This window comes from Lynx canadensis, chromosome C1 (genome assembly GCF_007474595.2).
Source record: "Lynx canadensis isolate LIC74 chromosome C1, mLynCan4.pri.v2, whole genome shotgun sequence".
NCBI classification, from domain to species: Eukaryota; Metazoa; Chordata; class Mammalia; order Carnivora; family Felidae; genus Lynx; species Lynx canadensis.
In genome coordinates this window covers 104011412-104020040 of record NC_044310.1, presented here as the reverse complement: position 1 = coordinate 104020040, position 8629 = coordinate 104011412, and positions in this window count along the sequence as shown.

The window sequence follows — 8629 nt, the reverse complement described above, 5'->3', positions numbered from 1 at the left end:
GAAGAAACACATAATCATAACTCAGATGTTTGCTGAGTATTTAACCCCTCCCTCATCCCTTAGGATATGCTTCTGCAGTTCCTACTTCTTACAGTAGATACCAGAAGTCCGCCTCTAATTGAAATGATTTTTATTCTTAAAGGGGTTGAGAACCCTGAAACCTCAGAAGTCAATGTACTTGCCTGGTTTCTGGCTTAAACCTTTGCAGACAGATCTGGTCCTTGTCTAGGAATTTGGGGGGTGACTTTTCTGCGGACTTCCACATGCTAATTACAGACCTCAGACTCCTGGAAGTTAATGAAATCAGTGTGAATTGAAAAAGACTGAAAAGATTCCTTCCCACTTCAATCTTCCTTCATCAGTCTTTTATTTTCAGGAGCTCTTCTCTCTTCTGGCTGTTTCTCTTTCCCAAGGTGTCAGCCTCTGGCTCCCTGTTGCCATGGTGACTCTCTCCTTCACTCTTACCTGGGCTGCCTCCTTTTCTCACTTGTTCAAGAGTTTGGCGTCTCCTCCCTTATTCCCTGAATTTGACCAGGAAACTAGGTCAAAGTTGATGGAAGTTTTTCGTGCAGCTTGTTTTCCAGGGACTGGTGGGGTGGAGCAAGGACAAGAGCCGGCCAGAGGGCAGGAGGGAGAGATGGAGAGAAAGCCTGGCTGTTTGTGTAAACAGCCTGGCTAATGGGACAAGAAATGAGAAGGGGAGAACCGGGAGAGGGTAGATAACTGACACCTGAGGTCTGTTAGAGATCTGATTCTCAAACAACCAGAACCTATGCATCTTCTCCTAATGCCTCAAATTCAAACTGCCCAATAGAACTTTTCTGTGATGATGGAAATGTTCTATATGCCCACTAAAATGGTAACCATTAGCCACGTATGGCAACTGAGCTCTGAAATGTGGTGGTGTGACTGATGAGCTGAATTTTTATTTTTGTTTAATTAATTTAAATGTAATTAGCTCCGTGTGACTAGTGACAACCGTATGGAACAGCGCAGCAAAAGATGAGGAAGGAAGGCAGCTAGCTGTTCACTCACAGGAAACTCATCCTTCCCTTAGAGCACAAAAGGCTGCACTCCGACTTTCTTTTGCCTTTTACACACATTTTCTACCTTACCTCAGGACATTTTCTGCATGTAGGCTCCTTTAAGTACACTTCCTTGGGTACTGGCTCAGCTGCTTCTCCACTTAACTGGGTAGATTTGGGGTCTTCCTTGCCCGTGCTCTTCTCATGTGCCTTTTAATTACACGTGCAGTCATTAGAGGAGATCCAGTTCTTAGTATCATTTCTTCATTAGGTCCAATCTGGTATATGAAGGTCTGAGAGAAGACAGCAAGAAAACGATCTAGAGGGAGAAAAGAGCTAGAAAAAGTAAAATTAACAAGGAAGGGGCAAGTATTCCATAACCATGGTCCTTGGCTAGCTTGATACCTCTCAACAGACCAGAAACACAAGGTTGTAACTTGGGTTGAGCCACTGGGAGGGAGAAGTTTAGACAGATCAGTCCGAGCACCTGGTCAACAATCACATAGGAACTGGAGGGTATGGAGTGGGGTGAAGGAGTGAGTGTCTTTTGCCCAGTTCTTTCAACAGCCTACAGACTCCTTGCATTCTTTCCTTGGACTATCTCTAGGCGATGGAATACAAAAGGTAGATAAGGAAAATCTTTTACTGACCCTCCAATGGTCACAACCCCTGTCCCAAGCACCCAGATCTCAACAGTCCTGGACTAGAAGAGCAGAAATTTGTGTCTCATTCTTTGTTCTTACCCTTCATCTACCACCATTTCCTGAGTTGAAAAACACTCTGCAGAGAGGCTGCAACTCCAGGGCTACAGGTCCTGGCCATATTATGCGAGTCTGGGGCCTAGAAAAAGTTCGGGGATCAGCTTTCCTGGAGAAATAATATAGAGTGGAGTTGAACTATCTCAATTCCAATCTTAATTCCACCATTTAACAAGCTGTACAAGATTGGGCAACTTGGTTAAGCTTTCTGAGCTACAGTTTGTTTACCTGTGAAGTGGGAAATAATAATACCTACCTCGGAAGATTATGGTGAGGATTTTAAAAATATACATGAAGTGGGGTGCCTGGGTGGCTCAGTCAGCTGAGCGGCTGACTTCAGCCCAGATCACGATCTCGTGGTTTGTGAGTTCGAGCCCTGTGTCGGGCTCTATGCTGACAGCTTGGAGCCTGGAACCTGCTTCTGATTCTGTGTCTCCCTCTCTCTCTGCCCCTCCCCCGCTCACACTCTTGTCTCTCAAAGATGAATAAATGCTAAAAAAAAATTTTTTTTTAAATACGTGAAGTGTTAGAACAGGCAAACAAGTGCTTGTTATCTAAAATAAAAGAGGAGCCACGTCCACCACAATTGATTAGTCTTGATTAGTTCACTCCCAGGCATGTCTCCAAAATCGTTCTTCCTCTGTGACCTAGCAGAAATAAGGCCCGTTCTCTCTTTGCTCCCCTTGATTCCTCCTTCCTGTATTAAGGGAACAAAACAGTCTGAGAAGTCTCTGTATAGAAGCTGACTCAGCCTAGAGCTAATTGTGGTAGGGGAGAGGTTGGGACTCCCACCTCCAGGCCAGACCAGGTCCTCTGCACACCCTGCATCTCATATAGCTCAGGGAGCACTAGAGTTTTCTCTCTCATACACCCAGAGTGCTTCACAGGCCTCTGGATTAACTCTGTCACCTTCTGGAAATTGAGCTTTCTTAACTTTTCACTACAAAACTTCAGGGGAAATCTTCCCACCGTTGAGAGACAGAAACCGAGGAACATACAATGGGCATAATGTGCGACACTGCAGAGAACTCTCAGACTCCTTATTCAAAGGTAATGCATCTCATTTGATTTTTTTTTCCCTGAGGTGGACCAGACCAAGTGGCACAAAGGCTAGTGGAGGTGAGCCCTCTGTTGAGGCCCAATTTAGCCTATTTGGGCTATTTCTGTCCTGTCTTGAGGTTTCCCTTGGCTTGACCCTGCTGTATTCTTTCCTGGGTCCATTCTGTAAGGAGAAAAGAAGGAACAGACTCTGAAGGCTGGGATTTTTCTGACGCCCAGTTGACTGGCCATCTCCAGGCAATGGGAGTGATGATGGGAGAAGAGACCAGACTGAGTATAGGTGCAGGATTGTGGGTCTCACATGCCTCGAGCGTTTGGATGCCAAGCAAGATCTATTCTCATTGTTGGGGCAATGGAGCTGCTACCTCTCCAAATCAATCAAATCGTCGGTAAACAGGTTCTCGGAAATGTCCTGGCTGGGCTGGGTGCCTAGCTTGGATATTTTTAACTTTCTGGACAGATAGACAGAGGAAGGATTTCAGTTGCTGGGAAGGGAGGTGGGGGGTTCAGGGGCGTGAGAACTGTGCTTCCCTTATATGATTCTGTGGCTGAAGACCCTCTCCACTTCACCTAAATTCTGACTTCCTCCTTCACCTGTCCACCTTTGTCTCCTCTTCTCCCATTTCACTCTACTCCTGCTTTTTCACCCTTCTCTTACCTTCCAACTCTGAGGAAACTTGGCTTTCTGTTCACGACCCCAAGATGTTTTTAGCTCCATATCCCCGTAGATCAAGGAAAGGATGCTCAGGCTGGGGCCAATGGTTCCTTTGCTTTTCTTAGAGAAAGGAGTAGCCTGCCAGGGACACCCAGAGGCTTCTCTTCAGTCCTACGTCTTCAAGCTCTCTTGCGGGACAGCTGCAAACTCCCTGCAGCCTCATACACCTCACTGCCCTGAACTCTTGGGAACAGAATCTGAGATCCTGGAAGCCCAGATGAGCCTTGTATATCTTTGGAAATTAGAAGAAATATTGGTTGAGGCCAGGAGCAGCAAACCAGGGGGCCTCTGGTGGAATCAGCCTGCAGCCATTTAGAAACCTATACAGTTTCATCCTAAAAATTTGAATTGGTGGTAAACAATTAATAACCAGATTTTACCAAAATCTGTTCTGGCTTCTCTTAAAAAGCATTATAAATGGATAAAGAAGATGTGGTATATATAGACAATGGAGTATTACTCGGCAATCAAAAAGAATGAAATCTTGGGGCACCTGGGTGGCTCAATTGGTTGGGCATCCGACTTCAGCTCAGGTCATGATCTCACTGCTCGTGACTTCGAGCGCCGTGTTGGGCTCTGTGCTGACAGCTCGGAACCTGGAGCCTGCTTCGGATTCTGCCTCCATCTCTCTGCCCCTCTCCTGCTCACGCACTCTCTCTCAAATATAAAAAATAAAACATAAAAAAGAATGAAATTTTTCCATTTGCAACAACGTGGATGGAACTGGAGGGTATGCTAAACGAAATTAGTCAGAGAAAGACAAATATCATATGACTTCACTCATATAAGGACTTTAAGAGACAAAACAGATGAACATAAGGGAAGGGAAGCAAAAATAATGTAAGAGCAGGGAGGGGGACAAAGCATAAGAGACTCTTAAATATGGAGAACAAACAGAGGGTTCCTGGAGGGGTTTTGGGAGGGGGGATGGGCTGAATGGGTAGGGGGCATTAAGGAATCTACTCCTGAAATCACTGTGGCACTATATGCTAAGTAACTTGCATATAAATTAAAAAAATAAATTAAAAAAAAAAGCAATTATATTTGGTAACAACCAGTCCACATTCCTTCATGGTATCAACCTGTTAGAACTGAAGGGACCAGGCAGGCTCTCGTTTGCACTTAGCATCATGCTCTATCGTATTACATTCACCTGCTTCACTCCTTTGTCCCTGTCTGACTCCGGACTGGTGTTGGGGCTTAAAGTTGTTACCTCTACGTAGAGCTTCTCAAATATTTCCTCTGAGGGACCGCTAAAATTAGGGAGAATGAACCCTTTTCCCCAGGGCTTCTGGAACTCTCTAAAGGAGCCTGTCGGAAGCCAAAAATGTTGTTGGCCAAAAAAAGTACCTATTTTATGTTGAAAAAGTGCAAATTTTGATTTATAGTGCCCCATATATTTGTGTAGTTTTAGCATAACAATAATTTTACCTTCCTCTACCAAATCTTAAAAGTAATATGGACCCTCTGGAAGACGTACCATGTGTATTCTGCAATTCCAATATTCCTCGCTACATCACCCAGAAGTAACCCAAGTTGGTCATCACAATGCTAAAGTCATGAGGCAAAGACAGACATGGAGAGAAGTCAACAAGAGGAAAAGAATATCAAAGACAATGAGTCTGAGTGATAAGCTCTTTCTGGCCCCAAGTCACACCTCCTGACCTGGCCCAGTCCAGCTCCTGGGAAGTTTGTAGACATCCCTGATATCTCTGGACAGGTGTTAGAGTGGTGGCTCAGGGTGAAGAGCAAGTCTCAAAACAGGAGCCAGGCCAAGTAAGGGAGAGGTGAGGGGCCAGGAGCAGCCAACTATGGTCAGACAGGAAAGACTGCAGGAAAGACTGTCTAGGGGTCAGGATTGATGCTTGGGGCCAGGAAGCGGAGGGCTAAGAAAAGGGCTGGTCAGCATTTGCCCTTTCTTCTACTGAGCCCATCTTTGTTTCACTTCCTCTTACCACTCATGCCTCAGAAAAATGAAGTAAAAGAGTTACCTTGACCTCTTTAGATGAAGGAATCTCCTTTCCAGAATAGCTGCATCTGCTGCCATAGCTGAGCAGAAGGAGGATGAGTACCAGGGCGTCTTTCAAACCCATCCAAATGGGATTCCATCTGTTCTCTCCCCATGATGGGAAATACCCCAGATCTGTGTCCCTGACTTAGGTGAGTTTGTTCCCCCCATCATTTTTTTAAAACCTTTTTTAATTTTTTAAACGTTTATTAAAAAAAATTTTTTTTAATGTTTATTTATTTTTGAGACAGAGAGAGACAGAGCATGAGCAGGGAAGGGGCAGAGAGAGAGGGAGACACAGAACGTGAAGCAGGCTCCAGGCTCTGAGCTGTCAGCACAGAGCCCGACGCGGGGCTCGAACTCACAGACTGTGAGATCATGACCTGAGCCGAAGTCGGACGCTTAACCGACTGAGCCACCCAGGCGCCCCTAAGCATTTATTTATTTTTGAGAAAGAGAGTGTGAACAGGGGAGGGGCAGAGAGAGAGAGAGGCACCCACAGAATCTGAAGCAGGTTCCAGGCTCTGAGCTGTCAGCACAGAGCCTGAGGCGGGGCTCAACCTCACAAAGTGCGACATCATGACCTGAGTTGAAGTCGGATGCTCAACCAACTGAGCCACCCAGGCGGCCCTGTCCCGCCCCCATCTGTTTTAGCAAGGCAAAGACAGGTCTAACTAATCTCCCTCCTATTCTAGTACTGTCGATGCTGCCCTGAATGTAACAAAGAATGGCAAAGACAGAATTTGGATATTTTTCTATTGACCATTATACACCAGGGGAAATGGAGTCACAGGTTGGGGAAGATTCAGAGACAGGTAGGGTCCCAGTTTGGGGAAGCCCAGCTTAGAGCTGGGGATCCAGGGAGGAGGAGGTGTTTGAGAATGGAGAATAGTACCAGACTCAGAGGTCTTGGAGGCATAGTATCTCCCCGTGTTGGTCAGGCCTGGGTCTGAGGAATCCTTGGACCTTCAAAAGGTCTTAAAAGCCTTGGGCCTTACTTGGCCTTTCAGGTCCTGCAGTTAAAACTGGAGCTTTGTCTTTCCACTGAGTCCCATTATGGTGACCGGGGAAACATCCCTTCTCGTTAGGATACAAAATACCAAATTAAATTCTGTTGGGGGTAAAGCAAAGATCTTTCTGAGGTGATACTAGGAAACTAGAACTTCTTATTTTTTGGCTTTCTGGTCCCAAATGACCTTGAGGAAATAGGCTCTGTAGGAGAAAGTTCAATGGAGAGGGGGTCACCACTGGTCTGGCCAGATTAGCTAACTGAGCTATTCCTGTCTAGCTCATTCCTCCTCTCTTTCCTCCAGCCAGACATAATGATATGATGGGAGATGAAGACCTGCTCAACCAGCCCCTTCCTCTGTCAGAAACTTCTCGGTTGAACAGCTTCATTTGAGTCCTGGCTTGCAGATTGTGACCTTGAACTCTGCTGTAGGGGTTGTCACCTCCCTCGATAGTTGATAGAATTGCTGATGCTTCTACCGCTGGGGCTGAGGCAGTTTCTTGGAAAGGACTGGCTGGATGCCTGAGGTATCTTTAGCTTGCCCAGGCTGAAAATAGGTGGGGGAATTCTGAGGATGGAATGAGTTCAGCAACAGCTGGACACGCCCTGACCTTTGTTCTCAAAACCATTTGGACTCGTGCAGGTGGGTCAACACCAGCTTGAAAGATTCCTGGCGGCTCTCTAATCCGAATTCTGTCTCATGCATGAGGAACCTGAGGTTTGCAGGCTTGTCATGACTTTCCCAAGGGCACAAGGCTGTGGAGTGGTGAAATTCCATAAACTGTAACTCCATAAACACATGACCATAACCAGTGCTTTGCTCAGTTGAGTCGGCAGCCTATCCCCTGGACTTAGTTCTCAGCCAGCCTACGCCTGCAGGCCACCCTTCCCTCCTTTCAAAGTCCAAACGGCAATAAAAATGAATTGAGGGAAGTCATTGTCTTTTCCTCGCCAAACCATGGGTGCCCTGTCCCCCTGACATCTGATCTTCCAATTCCCTTGGGTCTCCACCCGCATCTTCTAAACTACACATTGCATCCAGGTTTCCCAACCAGCCCTCCCTCAAACCACCTGAGTCCCTGTGAAGTTTGGAGACTCAACTCTTAAGCTTCCGGCCTAAGGTGGGAGGGGACCAGAAGCTAGGGATGGAACATAGGGTAGGGGAGGATAGGATTCTTGCCGGAGAACCCACTCTGCCTGGGGCCAGCACAGGCCTGGCTGTGTGGGGGGGAGCCATGTGTTCAACATAAGCAGGCCCTGGCAGGCAGGTAGCACAGCGCTGAGCAAGCACTGTGTGGGCCCTCTCTAAATGTTTGCAATCGGAGCCTCAATCTCTAGCCTCTCAGGTGGTCCTGCAGAGAAAGAGCAGTCCTGACTGGTGACTAGACCTCAGGCTTCAGCCTCAGCCTGCCCGTATGGAAAGTAGGGGAGAGGTCAATGGAAACAGTCAAATTCTGCCTGGAACGGCTCTGGAATCTGGGGAAGCTGCTAGATCCCGTGTCTCTGGCTTTGTTCATTTGTTCAGCAAGGTCACCTGCCAGGAGTGGCAGGATGCCAGCTAGGAAAGAATCCAAGAATGGTCTGATCTTTCTGACTTTGTTTGTGAGGCAGTACAACTGAGCCCAAGTTTTCACTCCAACCTTTGTCCTCCTTTCTCCCGGGAAATGGGAAAAAATGTATTGTACATAGAGGTGGGGGCAGGAGTGCACTCCAATCCTCCTCTACTGTCTTTTGTCTAGACTCTTTCAGGGTCCTAAGCTGGCATTAGGTGGGATTTGAGGGCATGGCTGTGCCCCCAACATAGACACAGATATAGCTGATCAGGTAGGACTGGTATATGTGGTGGGGCGGCTGCAGGGGCGGGAGAGTAAAGGAGATTTTTCAGTGTCTTCTATGTTTGTTTGTTGCTGATTTCTCCCCACCAACAATCACAGGCTAAAGTGTGACTATGGGAAACCCCAGTGACAGGTCCCCTGGCCCCTCTCCCCCACATTCCACTCACCCAGCACCTTGGAGAGCTAGAAAAAGAAACACAACAATCACCACAAATTGCTC